General features: G+C 33.4%; 1 long non-coding RNA gene across 1 annotated transcript; it reads left to right on the top strand.

Moving 5' to 3' along the window:
* The first annotated feature begins 5,764 nt into the window (after nucleotides 1-5,764).
* Nucleotides 5,765-10,462, top strand: LOC134238621 (uncharacterized). Its single transcript, XR_009986054.1, has 3 exons — nucleotides 5,765-6,148; nucleotides 9,683-9,874; nucleotides 10,297-10,462. It is a non-coding gene; the product is annotated as an uncharacterized LOC134238621 (long non-coding RNA).
* The last annotated feature ends 5,911 nt before the right edge of the window (nucleotides 10,463-16,373 follow it).

Raw genomic sequence — 16,373 nt, 5'->3', positions numbered from 1 at the left:
ACGAGTTCAAACAAGAGGCCCAAGGGCCATATCGCTCACCTGAGTACATCTACTAGGAAAAAGCACATATCAGATCAAAACTGAAAGTTTAGGGGGGGGGGGGGGGGGTTGAATTTTAACCCTCCTGGGTGCCATGATTTGAACAATGTACAATCTACACTACCTGAGGATGATTCCATATAAATAGAAAAATATCACTAATCATGGCTTTCAAGTACTTGAAAAGAAGATTTTAAAAGGTTTCCCTATATATCCTTATGTACAACTTTGGTCAGCCATTTTCAGCCCAAAACTAGCCCCAGAGGTCATGATTTGAACAAACTTGAATCTTCACTAACTGAGGATGATTCCACATTAGTTTCATCTTTCCTGGCCCAAAGGTTCTTGAGAAGAAGATTTTTAAAGTTTTTCCTATATATTCCTATGTAAAACTTTGGTCAGCCATTTTGGCCCCACCCTAGCCCCAGAAGTCATGATTTGAACAAACTTGAATCTACACTACCTGAGGCTATTTTCATTTAAGTTTCATATTTCCTTTCTCAATGATTCTTAAGAAGAAGATTTTTAAAAGATTTTTCCTATATATTCCTATGTAAAACTTTGGTTGGCCATTTTGGCCCCACCGTAGCCCCCGGGGGTCATGATTTGAACAAACTTGAATCTACAGTACCTGAGGATGATTCCACATGAGTTTCATTTTTCCATTTCCAGTGGTTCTTGAGAAGAAGATATTTAAAAGATTTTTCCTATACATTCCTATGTAAAACTTTGGTCGGCCATTTTGGCCCCACCCTAGCCCCGGGGGTCATGATTTGAACAAACTTGAATCTACACTACCTGAGGATGATTCCACATGAGTTTCATCTTTCCTGGCCAAGTGGTTCTTAAGAAGAAGATTTTTAAAGATTTTTCCTATATATTCCTATGTAAAAATTTGGTCGGCCATTTTGGCCCCACCCTAGCCCCGGGGGTCATGATTTGAACAAACTTAAATCTACACTACCTGAGGATGATTCCACACGAGTTTCATCTTTCCTGGCCCAGTGGTTCTTGAGAAGAAGATTTTTAAAAAATGCTATTAATTTTTCACTAATTCATAATTATCTCCCCTTGGAAGAGGGCGTGGCCCTTCATTTGAACAATCTTGAATTCCCTTCACCCAGGGATACTTTGTGCCAAGTTTGGTTGAAATTGGCCCAGTGGTTCTTGAGAAGAAGATGAAAATGTGAAAAGTTTACGACAACGACAACGCCAACGACAACGACAGACGACGGACAAATTTTGATCAGAAAAGCTCACTTGAGCCTTCGGCTCAGGTGAGCTAAAAAGTAGACAGCATTAGACTGGTCTGGGTGAATAAACTGAACTTGAACCCTCAACAAGCCTGTCACCAGAGAGGTATCCTGAGATCCTGTAACACGGCATGTGTTACCTCAGTGCAGTCAGTCCCATTGCATAAGCAGCTTCATACTACTTGTATGATTGTAAAATTAATATTTTTTAGTGTTTAAGAAATTAGACGAAAACATACGTCTAACGTTTTATACGAAACTAAATCACAAAACCAATTTCCGTTTCAGTACATGTACATTAACCATTGGTCAGAAACTACATGGTATATAGAGAGGTCTAATTCTAATACGGTATTCAAGTTGTCGGAGGATTTATGAGGACAGGGAAAAAAAACTACTGTGTAAGGCGTAGTATATTGCTGTACTCTCCACCCCAACCCAATTTCTTTGAAAACATAAGACCGACTCAGTATTAACTTCTTTTCACAATCTATTTTTTTCTACACGTAAGCGATATGTCAGGATTTACACGTTTTAACAGAGAGTACATGTAGGGAGTTATCACATATTTTCAATTAGTAAAAGATCAATTTTGGTTTATTTGGAAAAAATAACAAGTGTGGAGGTGATGCAGCCCCCCCCCCCTCCCCCACTACACGCCCTGGTCCATTGATACTAAATTCTTGGTTTGAACACCCATTTTAAGAGAACAATTTGTTTGTTTAGTTACTCCATACCCCAACGTTCTAGCTGGAAGCACAGGCCTTTGGATCGCTTAAAAAAAATTGTGTGTATAAAAAAAAATAAAGGTACTGAACTCTTACACTGGGTACCTAATTTCGCTAATAAAATATTTTTTATTCGAATGCTCTAAAATTCTACTTTCTATTTAAATCTATTCATAGATAAACATTCTTCAATTCTACCAAAGCTCATTCCGAAATTCCGTATATTTCTTGAGATATTCTGAAATCAATTTCAAAAATGACCTACTTTCTTTTACTCGACATTAGCTTGGGCCCCTGGCCATTCACATGTAAACAGATGGTGTTTGAAGTGCGGCGAAGAGTTGCATAGTATTCGCAATATCTTTCAACAATTTAAAGTTGATTTCTTACTCCAGATTGTAATGTTAAGTCCGTGATAATATTCCTTTCGCGAAAAATTAATTCGAAAACGTCTACATCAACAACTACCGCCATGTTGATTATAAATGTGAATGAAGCCATGGTAGAACGAATTTTTCCCGGAATGCATTGTATACCTTTCGATTTTCAAAACTATTAGACCGCTAAAATGTTGTTTATGACTTAGTTACACCATATGATCAAATTAAAGAAAAACCTTGTAAAGCTTGAATGCAAATGAGCAAATATTCATCGAGTTTAGAATAAATTCCGGGGAAAATGTGTCCCCTCGTTCCCGCTTTACAATTAGTGAAGGCCCAAGCTGACGTCGAGTAAAAAAATTATTGTCAATTTGGGAATTGATTTCAGAATATCTCGAGAAGTATAAGGAATTACGGAATGAACTTTGGTAGTAATGAAGATTGTTTATATTTGAATAGATATGGATAGAAAGTAAAATTGTAAAGCATTTGATTTAAAAGAAATTTATTGGCGAAAGTAAGTACCCCATGAAAAGAGTTCCATACCTTTATTTTTTTTTCAACAACTCAATTTTTTTTTCTAAGCGATCTAAAGGCCTGTGGCTGGAAGTAATTTCTGGATTAGCTACTATGGCCAGAATCGGTAAGTTTTTCGCAGTACTTTTTATGCCCCGCCTTAGATAGGAATGAGAGCTAGCTGTTATTTAACTGCGTATACTGTAACGTCAAAAATGTTTGACCTTGAATTTTCTTTTGACCTTGCCCTCACTGTTCTTAAATTTGCATTTTGCTTAGTTTTGGAGAAACCATTTTTAAAGATATATTTATATAAGCTTATGCATGCACTTATACATAATTTAATGATAATTTATCATCTATATCCAATTTTTTAGATTTCGATTTCAATCTAAAGAATCTATCCATAATTTTTATCATCAATTTCATACACTTAATGTAATACCAATTTTTATGTTGCATTATTTTCATATCCTCGGCGGGGTATTTATATCCTATTGACATATTTCTAGTTTTTATATAATACTGAACTACTGAAAAAATTTTAAAATGACAAATCTTCAAAGAAATTTGTACTTTTAATAATAAAACTTTTTTTTTTAACTTGAGATGATTTTCAAAACAAACCGAATTTTTACTCAAAACGGCATATCTTTGCTCAACGCTAGAGTAAAGTTTTATGTACTCTTATTAATTTTCTGATATTTGATGAGCTAGTCCGTGCAAATATAATCAAAGAATGAAAGCTAGATTTCGATTGAATATTTTTGTCGAATAAAGTGGCTTGAACTTGATTGTTTTTTTTTTTTTTTTGAGAAATGAGAATTATTAAAGGACAAGATAGGGTAACAGCCGAATATGGCCCCTTATTTGATGTAAAAATCAGAACACTGGTAGAATTGTGATGGTTTGTAGTTAAGAAGTCAAAATGATCCTTACTTTAATACAAGCCCTAATTTTGATTCAAAACTTACATGGTAGCCACTAGAGGGTGCAGAAATAGGGCATTTGCCAGAATTTCCTCAAGTCAAACATATAATGTAAATAATTAACAGAGTTTATATGTTTGGGGGCTTACTCACATAGATCAATGGTATTATCAGTTATTAAGACCGAATTCAAAAGTAAAACATACATTTCCCTTTGTGGGCCAAGACTTTAGACAATGAAATATGGTAAAAAAAATTATTTGAATTCAAAACATTTTCTATGAAAATAAATCTTATAATTGTGAATGTCTGTATAAATTATTTAAATTTTGTTACCGAAACAAACCAAAACAAACCATTCAGAGGCAATATTTACCCTGGATCGTCTCCAGGAGCCGATCCAGGATTGAGTTCCATCTCAGTCAAAAAATTTTCAAACCAAGAAATTTCTGGACAAAAAACAACCGTAAACTCATTTCTTGCAATCGTAAAAAACCTATTTCATTGCATGGGGGTGGGGGGGCTTTTAAACCTCCATACCTATGACTTTTCTAACCATTTTTACTTAGATCCGCGTGTCCAGGGGAGGGGTCGGCGTTTCTTCGGGAGGGGGGTCTAAGATCACTTTTACTAGGTTTAACATATACTCATTACTCTGCAATTCAAGTTATGGTCCGGACCCTCCCCCCTCTAGATCCGCGAATGGTCTGTCATCTTATTTTATCAAGTACTTTCACAACTTCACATTATATTGCTATATGCGCAATATTACGGTATCTCTACAGACACCAGACGTGACTTATTTTTCTTTTAATAAAAATATACCCCTACTATTATTAAGTATGGGTATATGTTATATTGAAAGAAAAATAAGTAACGTCAGCTGCCTGTGGGTATCTCTTGTACCACTAAATATTGGTGTAAGGGTAATAAATGAACTTAAGTTGGCGGTTGGATATAAATTGTTCAAAGAAGGATAACTACAGCTTTTAAAATGTGTCTTTTTCAGGACTCAATCTTAGGGAGTTAAAATAGTCATATAATTTTTACACTTCCCGGATCTATCGCCTGTATCGATAGATCTGGGGCGTATGAGATCGCGGAACATTAGATATAAATAAATTAAAATTTAAGGTAAATATATGTATATCTTTGTGTTGGTGTGTGTAGGTGGGGGGGGGGGGTTGAACGATTTTTTAATGAAGTTGTCCAACAGTTTTCAGTGAGAATAAGTATAAAACTCATACACTCTTATAATCCTAGAAATGAAATATATTGTCTTGTTAAGCCATGACTCGACACTTTTTTTTACACCCCCCTCTTTCTAGAATCAAATATCTCCTGAAAAATAATCTTTGTCTTCTATGATCTTTCGCGTTCTCGAAATTATAAGCTACATGTAAAACTCATATTAATGTGAACTTCAAACAATATGTATTTGGGAATTGAAATAAGTTGATTTTTGGATCATACATTCACTCTTTGCTTTGAAAACAGCTGATGTACGTGGGTTGAAAATGAATTTCGATCTGCAATTTCAATCCGATGTTTTCCCTAGCCTGTTTCCCTGGCCTACCCACAATGCTCCGCAAAAGGGGAAACAGGCTAATGTTTTCCCCACGTCCGCGTCGAATTGTACCCTACCATTTCCCCGCTTAAAACCCGCTTAAAACTGACATCAACAGTATACAAGAAATATTTCCTATACTGCGATTGGTATAGTACATCATCCGACTATGCTTTACTCGCATTGGTCAATATTTTAATGAGCTACGAAGAATTCTCTCCTCGTTCAACCACGGCCAGAAAGGGAGAGGCCGTGGTTTGCGACGATGACAATTTTTTAACAGACACATAAACTTCAGTTTTTGTCCCCCGCTTGAAAAGTGGGGGATATTAATTTGGGTTTGTCCGTCCGTCCGTCCGTCCGTCTGTTCTTACGAGAGGTACATTGTGGGGTAAAATTAACGTATTTTCCAGCAGTGTGGGGTTTTTTGGGTACTGTGGGGTTAACCCCATAATGAAGAGGTCTAATTACGTTCAAAATTACTCTATGAGGTCGAAAAACCTAAAATTAGATTTAACCTCACAAAGACTTTGTCCAAATTTTGGACATGTCCTTAGCCCAAAACGCTCAGACATTCAGAAATCTGCTGTTTAGAGGAGTTCGGTAATTGAATCGAGGAGTTCCGAATACCTGAGCATGCGCATATATTTAAAACTAACTGCGCATGCGCAGAATACGGAAGTAGCTGTGTTTGGATTAGCAGTGAGGAAATTCGGAAACACAAAAAGCAAATGCAGTAAGTCTTACTATTTTGTTGCACCACATTGAAAAAAAGCTTTGTAAGTTGTTTAATATGATTCATACGTACATTATGCAGTTGTAGAATTTATTTAAAGTCAAGGAAAGGACACTTGTAGTCCACATAAACACATACCGATTGAAAACGGGCTTTTGTGAAAAAAATTATAATGAATGCACTGATAGTTCTTTTTTTAATCAGAGGTCTGCAATGAAAATCGACCGATACCCGGGGGTCGGGCTAGTGGTTTTCTGCAAGAAGGTCGCCCCGTTGGCCAGTAAAAAAAGATAATATTATTCATACACATGCAATACATGCAAAGCACACCTGGTACGTATTTTCACTCGTTTTTTGCAACAAAAATCCAAACCATTTAAATTTTCCATATAACATGCTCCAACTGTCAATAAATCTCCATAATTTAATCCGTGTTGGAGTACTACTTGGCTTATTTACTTCAAAAAACGATCGTGTTTTTTTCTTAATTCGAATTTTCTCTATATCTATGGTAATTACATGCAGATATCTCATAACATAAATACATGTGATTCTTCCGACGGGAGACAAAATCTCTGGATTTTTCACGCCTCTTCCGCCCCTTCCGATTAATTTTTAAATCATCCGTGTTTAAATTTTTTCAAATTGAATATTTTTGGCTTTAATTTTATCCTGTTTCGTAGTATAATTGCTCTCTCTCTCTCTCTCTCAATTCATTCTAGATACGTACCAATTGTTTATCTACTCTTCACACATTTGTTTACATGTTCTTGTAATCGTACCTTAATCTATAGAGAAAAAATCAGAATGGAAAAATGGAATTAATGTCACTGCAATAAATTTTCGCATCAAGTAGGCTTCGTAGGAATCAACATGGGGTTGTATAATTAGGTTGTAAAATTTAGTGGTATATCAATTTGATAAATGACAATCAATGTTTATTATTTAAAATGAGTGTAGGACATTTTAATCAGTTGTTAAAATACCCAATATGTCACATTGCTTACACAGTCGCTTGTGTAATTATGTGCCGGATAAAAAAAATTCACCTATTATAGAAATTAGACAAATTACCTTTAGATACGTATATATAACTCTCTTTGTGTTAATGGAAAAAATATAATTGTCCTGTAAGATCAATTTGTACTTATTTTTCAAGATCGACCATTGAAAATTTAAAAGAATTAAATCACAATTAATAGTTTTTCTATATCTAAACTTAAAGAAATTCAAGGTTAAAGCTTCATTTTGTAATTTACAATATTAATTCATCATTACTTTGAAAATTTACAGTGAGAGTATGTAACTTAGCTAATACAGGTCTATCAGTATTTTCACACCTGTTAGATTTTGATTCCGTGTAGAAGCTCTAATTGCAACTCTTGTCAAAACAAATGATTTGTATAGCATGATTATCTCGTGAATTTCACCATCAGGAGACGATCGATAGGGATTAGTTACGCTCTGCTGCACTTGACACCTGTGTTGTAGTAGAATGATTTTAAACTGCGTTAATACAAATCTTTGGTCAATTGAATAATTTTTTGTGTGTGTCTGTATGTTAGATAGAAATTCCGACAGCTTTTTAAAAATAATATTAAAAATTTACCAGACTTTAAAAACTTCAGCAAAGTAGTTGATCGAGGATTAATTGAAAGGGGGGGGGGGTACACTGCTGATCATTACCTGAACATATTAAAGTGAAGTTTTTAAATAAATTTTATTGACACTTACTGAAATAAATTTTTATACTTTATTTAATTCACCATTAAACTGTCTTTTAATTAAAGCTTTTATATTTTTTATTATTAAAAAATAGATAGTAGTAAGGCACATGTATTTCTTCTTGAATGGTTTGAATGTTACAAAAGAACACTCAGAGTTCCCGAAACTAGTCAAAAATATGTCGGACAATTGTCTTGTAAATATTTAAAATTCACCGGACAGTTGTAAAATTTACCGGACATTAATTTTTTGTATGTAAATTTAACATATTATAGGATTGGAAATTGTAACGATATAATAAATGATATGTGTAAATAAAAAGATGGCAGATTTAAAAAAAAAAATTATTGAAATATTTTGTATAAGGCCTGTGTATGCAGGGTTTGACGTCGCCGAAGGCGTGTGATGACCAACGCTTAATTCATCGTATAAATTTATTATGTCCTTTCTGACAGATTTTTAAAATGTTTTTAAAAATAAAATCTGCAACATGACAACTCTTGGTTGATTGTTTGGAAAATATGTTGTTTTCCAGGCTTATTTCTTTTGGATTTTTGTATTTTATGTGCCAGGAAAAATATTACGTAAAATATCAAACTCGTTTTAAAAAGCCTGGTAAAACGCCCGATATTTCTGACTAGTTAAAATTTATTATACAACCTCCACACAGTTAAAAATATGTACTAATGATATAAAGATATGCAAATTTATCATGAAAATGATGATTTTAAGTGAATTTGTTGTCGTTTTACTACATTCAAGTCAATCCGCTATTTTTAGAAAAGGGGAAAAACGCGCTTGTATTTTAAATGCTATCAAATACATTAAAAAAAATACAGAAGTTGGTATAATATTATCATGCTAATAGATTAAATTATAGAGAAAATAATAAATGGTAACAAATTGTCTGTAATCAAGCAGAAATAGCAGGCACTCTTGCAACCCTGCAAATTCGTCCTTCAAAACGAAAGTAGATTGTCACATTTTTTTTACTGTCAGAACTACAGGGTGCATATATTTATCAGGGAAAATATTTGTTGACAGTGTTTTTAAAACTGTTTTTCCTCCCAGACTTATGGAAATTATTATTTTAATATGTAGCTTTTTATAGTAGACAATCAACGTCTACATTTTATTTAAACAAGATCTGGCGATGCCCTGACGTTTTTTTTTTTCATTCCTTTAGTTTTTCATTTGTTTATTGTCAGGACAATTGAATTAAATGATTTTGTTAAAATTATATGTAAAGGTTATACAGTTTGTAAAAAAAAAAAAAAAAACCATCGGACATTTTGACCAATAAAATTAAGATTTTACCGGTCCCATTCAAAGTTCACCGGGGATCCCCGGTGGACCGGTGCGTTTCTGGAACTCTGAACACTTATGAACTGTTTTGTAGGAACAGAAAAATGCACAAACCTTAAAAATTTAATTTGGAATTCTTTAATTTCATATTTTTTTTAAATAGGCATGGATTAATATATGTATACACACATACAAAGGTTTTGTGAAATTGACATGTTTAATTAAATCAACTGTAGTGGTTATTGCTGTTTATTTATTGACTGACTGGCTACTTCTTGGGCAAACTGGAATAAGAGGCCACCTGTGTTAAGTGGCTAGTTTCTGGACTTCCCAAAGCTTAAAACAAGTTTGACTGTACTTTTTCACCTTTTACCAATATAAGAAAGTAGTTCACAGTACATGACAACTATGCTTTAAATAAATTTCGATGAATTTTAATTTAATAGTAACTCGGAATTTTTGTATGTGATATAAATAAACATTTGCTTCTTTATTCCTTTGTAGAGTTCAGATACTGAAAGTGAACATAAGTGGAACTTTGATGATCTAGGCCGCTCTATTTTTGCAGCAACACCAGCAGGCGTCGGACATTCATAAAGTTGAAAGAACAAACCTATGACTTGAACACACAATTTGTGATCTGAATATAGTTCACAAATTTAAGGAAAGCAACTATCAAAGACATTCAGATTGATGGTTAGTACATGTTATAAGTGCCCATAAAATCAAGACAACAATATTATTTTACAATAAATTAAAACATAACCTGTCAGGGGCTGACAAATGGATTTTTAAGGCACTTGCCCAAAGGCAAGTACATGGTCAAAATTCACTTGCCCTACCTGAATTTTTGCCTGCCCTACCATTAAATTATACTGTTATTAAAAATTTATATATAAAAAATATTGAGTAGAACATTGGCATAGATATTGATTTTAGTTTTGATAATTGATTAAGTCACTTGCCCACGGGCAAGTGGTTGATAAAATTTCACTTGCCCAACCCTAAAATTCACTAGCCCCGGGCGTCAGGCAATGGGATTTGTCATCCCCTGCCTGTAAAAAAAAAATTGAACATTATCATTTAGAAATATATTTTACTGTATTTTTTTTTGACAGGTATACATGAAGTATGAATGAAAGACTTTTCAGAAGAACAAGCACAATCCGGATTCATTCTTGCCATTGTCTTCTCCAGACGGCGACATTTAGGACCTGACTTACTTTTCAGAAAAAGAAGATGAATCGATTTTTGATAGTTGATCTTAAAAAGATAACATTTTCAGGGGTCGTGGATTCAGTGACATTTTCTTGATGGGCAACTTGTTTCAAGTATTTGGATGTCTATTCTCAAGTTACTGCAAACCTTAAATTAACTTCTTGATTATTAGTTAAATGTGAGACCGTTTCTTACTTGAAGTAATCATTTTTTGAATTGAGCTATGTAATCTCTGATTACTTATGTTTATGAGTAGTGTTCAGCTTTAAGACAAAAGGATCTTTTATGAACACTGCATTCGTCATGGTGAATTTCTATACATTAAGAAACAGTCATAGTTTTCGTCTTTTTTAATTAGCGATCTCATTTTAAATGTGAGAAATAATTATGAAACTGAAATGTACATTTATGTTGTTTGATTTTTATTTTTTTGAAAATTGTTAATCAATTGCCTGTTGTTGTTTTTTTTTCATTTTATTTTAGGGGATGGGAGTGGGGGTGCAGCTGTAAGTTTGAGTATATTTTCCAAAAGGATGTACATCGTTATTTTTGTTTTAATATCAATTTTAAAATGCAAAATGATGAGATATTAGACTACACATTTTTTCTTAAAACTTCATTTAAATTAATATATTTTGTTTAAAATAAGTAGCAACAACATGCAAGTTTTACAGTTATTTGACAACTCACTATATACTTGTTTTTTACATTTATGAAGATTGTCTCAAATTTTGAGGGTTTTTTTCTGTGTTCTACATTTATTGACATGTTTCTTATCTGTGTTCATCTTGTCGAGTAACTGAAAAGTTTGATTAAATCTTTTTTTAAAAAATCAGGGTAATCTCTTTTATTTATTATTATTAATTTACAATGAAATTATGTATGCTTTTGATGCATAATGTACACTTCAAATTCATGCACCAGCAGATTCAAAGGAAAAATTCCCATTAGAAAAAACAGTTCAGACAAATTTTCAAGTATGTTATCAAAATAGGAAAAAGTATTATGAGTATAGTTTGGTATTTTTAATAGTAAAAAAAAAAAGGATATGACGTACTGGCAATTGTATCATCTCACTCAGGGTCTTTCCGTCAGAGTTCGGAAAAACAACCTCGAATGTATTAACATCACCTGATGTTAAAGGTTATGTTTTTCTTGTTTTTCAAATTTTCGATAGAGGAAGTAAGAAGTCCCTTTTATAGTAAGTTTTATGTAATATCATAGCATTGAATAAAATTAAACTCCATATTCCACAGATAAACGGTCTTCATGCATTTATTTCGAAGATCATGAAAAGGGGGGGGGGTTGTTGCCATGGCGTCTAACTAATACATTCGAGGTCATTTGTCAGCTAGTCAGAAAGGCTCGAGAAGTTGCGATTGAACATAGTGGGGGTTTTTGTTCTTTTATTACCAGTCCCTGGTAGAGTTTTTTTGATATTAGAACATACTGGGGTTTTCAAACATGCACTTAAATTCATATGGTTACTGGTATCTGTTACATGAGAATACAGCGGGGTTGTTTGTTTAACACTCTGAGGTTACTAAGATGTCTAATATTTTCTATCAGAACATATTGTGGTTCTTGTCTAACACTTTGTGGGGTTAATGTTATCTTTTATCTATATAAGAACATAATGGGGTTGTTACACATTATGGGGTTAGTGTTGTCTATTATCTTTATAAGAGTACTTAGTGGGGTTGTTGTCCTAACACTTTATGGGGTTAGTGTTGTCTATTATCTTTATGAGAGTACATAGTGGGGTTGCTGTCCAAACACTTTATGGGGTTAGTGTTGTCTTTTATCTTTATAACAGTACATAGTGGGATTGCTGACCAAACACTTTATGGGGTTAGTGTTGTCTATTATCTTTATGAAAGTACATAGTGGGGTTGCTGTCCAAACACTTTATGGGGTTTGTGTTGTCTATTATCTTTATGATAGTACATAGTGGGGTTGCTGTCCAAACACTTTATGGGGTGAGTGTTGTCTATTATCTTTATGATAGTACATAGTGGGGTTGCTGTCCAAACACTTTATGGGGTTAGTGTTGTCTATTATCTTTATGAAAGTACATAGTCGGGTTGCTGTCCAAACACTTTATGGGGTTAGTGTTGTCTATTATCTTTATGAGAGTACATAGTGGGGTTGTTGTCCAAACACTTTATGGGGTTAGTGTTGTCTTTTATCTTTATGAGTGTACATAGTGGGGTTGCTGTCCAAACACTTTATGGGGTTAGTGTTGTCTATTATCTTTATGAGAGTACATAGTGGGGTTGTTGTCCAAACACTTTATGGGGTTAGTGTTGTCTTTTATCTTTATGAGTGTACATAGTGGGGTTGTTGTCCAAACACATTATGGGGTTAGTGTTGTCTATTATCTTTATGATAGTACATAGTGGGGTTGCTGTCCAAACACTTTATGGGGTTAGTGTTGTCTATTATCTTTATGAGAGTACATAGTGGGGTTGCTGTCCAAACACTTTATGGGGTTAGTGTTGTCTATTATCTTTATGATAGTACATAGTGGGGTTGCTGTCCAAACACTTTATGGGGTTAGTGTTGTCTATTATCTTTATAAGAATACATAGTGGGGTTGTTGTCCAAACACTTAATGGGGTTAGTGTTGTCTATTATCTTTATAAGAGTACACACTGGGGTTGTTTGTCTTATAATTTATGGGGTTAGTGTTGTCTGTTATTTCTATATAGCATAGTGGGGTTGTTTGTTTAACACTCTCTGGAATATTCTTGTCTATCATCTTTATGTGAAAACATGATGGGTTAATTTACTTTGATGCAACAGTTATCCTCAAATAAAACATTTTTTTGCATTGTTACTGCTAGGTAGTAGTTGAAAAAAAGTTATTGCAATATCCGTTCTAAGTTCTTCAGATAAACAGTAACAATTTTAAGTACTTATAATTAGTTGCCCGTAAAGTTGACTTGATATTAAATAATTTATTTTTAACCCCACAAATATAGATCTTTAACCCCACAAATATAGATCTTTAACCCCACAAATATAGACCTTTAACCCCACAATATACCATTTGTTTGAATTCCTAATGAAACCTCTCAAGTCACCACTGTACTATTAATAACCCCACAAAGCAAAATTATAACCCCGCACCTTCCGTAAAATGCACAATGTACCTCTCAACTGTATAGCTGTCCGTCCGTCCGTCCGTCTTTCTGTCTGTCTGTAACGCTTTCGTTTCCACACGATATCTCGAGAACCCTTTGAGCTTTTGCAATGAAATTTAGCATAGCAACTCCCTATGGACTAAAGAAGACCCCTATTGATTTTGAGGTCAAAAGGTCAAAGGTCAAGGTCATAAATAAGCAAATTCTGTCTGTTAAAACACTTTCGTTTCCACACGATATCTCGAGAACCATTTGAGCTATTGCAATGAAATTTTATATAACAACTCCCTGTGGCCTATTGAAGACCCCTATTGATTTTGAGGTCAAAAGGTCAAAGTTCAAGGTCGTAAATTTATACATTCTGTCTGTATGTAAAACTATCATTTCCGGGCGATATTTCAAGAAGATTTTGAGCTTATGCAATGTAATTTTATACCAAAACTCCTAGGACGTCTCTCGCCCCTCTCAAAGTGCCCCGCCCCGTTTGTTTTATTAGTATTTATAGTATTACATGTCGCTATTTTTAGCGCAGGGGCATGAGGAGAGTTATTGCGTATAAAACAGGTTCTCGGCGGACATTATGTTCTTATTACATCTATTAGAACTGTTTAATAAAGGCTAAATAAATCAAACACCATGGATTGTGTAAAATTTTGAGAATACCGAACATGAAAACATGAATATATACATGTATGTGACTTCAATTCTGCATATACTTCACAGCGCGTAAAACGATTCCGTGGTCTAGTGGTTATGTCTCTCGCTTCAAATGTGAGAGGTCCCGGGATCGAATCTCGGTCGATCCTTTTTTTTTTTTTTTTTTTTTTTTTAAATACTTTTTTTTTTTTACTAAATGATAGTATTCAGCATGTGAAATGAAAAATTTATGAGGTTATAAAATCATCATTACAGTGTGATAAACATTCCATATAAAAAAATCTTCTATACACATAATAAAGAATAAGCAATCAAATCTTTATATGCATATTGACATACATGTATTTTATTTGCTTCAGTATACATGTATACATTTAATAATTCTACAAATTCAGTCAGGGGGAGCCGACTTTTTCCCTAAGCGGGGGACACGAATTCTCTGAATTAGCTTGTTGGTCTTAGTAGTAAAATCTTTTTCAAAACGGACCGCAGGCCTTAAGGTACACTGTACATGTATGCTTTTAAAAGGGAACACCACCGATAATAAAACAAACAAACAAACAAAAATCCCAAAAGAATAATATTTATTTTCTGATGGTACATGTACAGGGTGTCCCAAAACATATGTTGCACTTTTAATCATCTATAACTTTATCAAACAACAAGCATTCACAAAGATATTTTGTGTATTCGAATACATTTTATCTGACAAACTTTCATGAAATTCTGTTAAGAATTCAGGTAATTATGATGTCAAAATGACGTCATCATATTTTTAATATGAAACCTTCATGAGACCAGCTGATACAAATTGTCAAACTTTAATATGGGTGTAAATCTGCTACTTTAGTCATTAGATCCATGAGAAAACGACATCCTGTAATGAATGTGCCCAACAGAATGCTACATATGTATATATTTTACAGATTTGTGAGGAAGTTTGAAGTTAAAGGCACCATAAATGACACATAACTTAATTCTGGTATAATGGTATTAGAAGACCAAGGAGTGCCCGTACCAAAGAGAACATTAATACCATTAATAGAGTTATTACTCTACTGAAACTTTATTTTAAAAAATCCCTTAGACGGGGCCTGCATGTACAAGATAGCACCTTTGATAAATCCCGCGTTCATACAATACTCGAATTCAATTTAAAACCGATTTCTCATAAGATTATTTTAATGCAGCATTTGAAAGAGAGAGAAATTACAGGTTGATTAGAGTTTGCCCATTGGATTTTAATTAGACCCGACTCATAAATTTTAACAGATGCATCGTTTTCCGACGAAGCCCACTTCCATTTTAGCAGTGTTGTTAAAGAGAATCTTTAAATTCTATTGTTTGGTGAAACTCAATTTTAATGTGGAAAAACCTCTAAACTGTTAGGATGTTACATTTAAAACTTGGTAAAAAAAAAAAAAAAAAAAACTTCAGAAATGGTGTTCCAACAATGTTAATTCCAAGGGACGTAATTTGGAATATGCTGTAAAATGACCTATGTTATTCTAAAGAAAAAATATTTATGATTACAGGAAACTGTAAAAAATGAATGCTTGACAAAAAATTATAATAATTTTAGTATATATTCTAAATTTCATTTATATAACTTGAGGCATTAAATTTTTATAACGGTTTTAAAGTGTAACATATGTTTTGGGACACCCTGTACATGGTTGTTTGCTCTGAACACATTTCATAATGCCACTCAAAATTTATATAATTTTTCTGAGGTAAATTGATAAGTGAAATCAATAAAATTTAATTTAATGTGTCACCTATGTCAATACGTTTATACACACTGTGTCCCACGATAAATAAAAGATTAACTAATTGTATGTAGTTAAGAAAATGTCTTTGTTTGCTAGTTATGCTTTGAAACTGATACATGTAAGTAAAATGTCAAGTACATGTTTTAATATTTGGTGCCGACTAGATAATTTACAGGATTCTCCAGGTTCCTCAAACTAAGAAATGCGAACGATAGTACTGTTCTCCCGCCTACTTCCAAGTCAATTTTCAAAAAGTTTTTAAAAAATATTTTATAGACATTGATTTTTTTGGGAAAACAAAGAGAGATAACTATAATTTTGGTAAAACTTGTGTTTTTTACTATAAAAATCAACAGAAAATATTTTTACATCCCCCCCGGGGGGGGAGGGGGGTAAAAAGAT

Source organism: Saccostrea cucullata, unplaced genomic scaffold (genome assembly GCF_032062105.1).
Source record: "Saccostrea cucullata isolate Sc308-1 unplaced genomic scaffold, CSIRO_AGI_Scuc_v1 ctg3202, whole genome shotgun sequence".
NCBI classification, from domain to species: Eukaryota; Metazoa; Mollusca; class Bivalvia; order Ostreida; family Ostreidae; genus Saccostrea; species Saccostrea cuccullata.
Note: the sequence above shows the minus strand (reverse complement) of the source record. Positions and strands in the feature narration are given on the sequence as shown.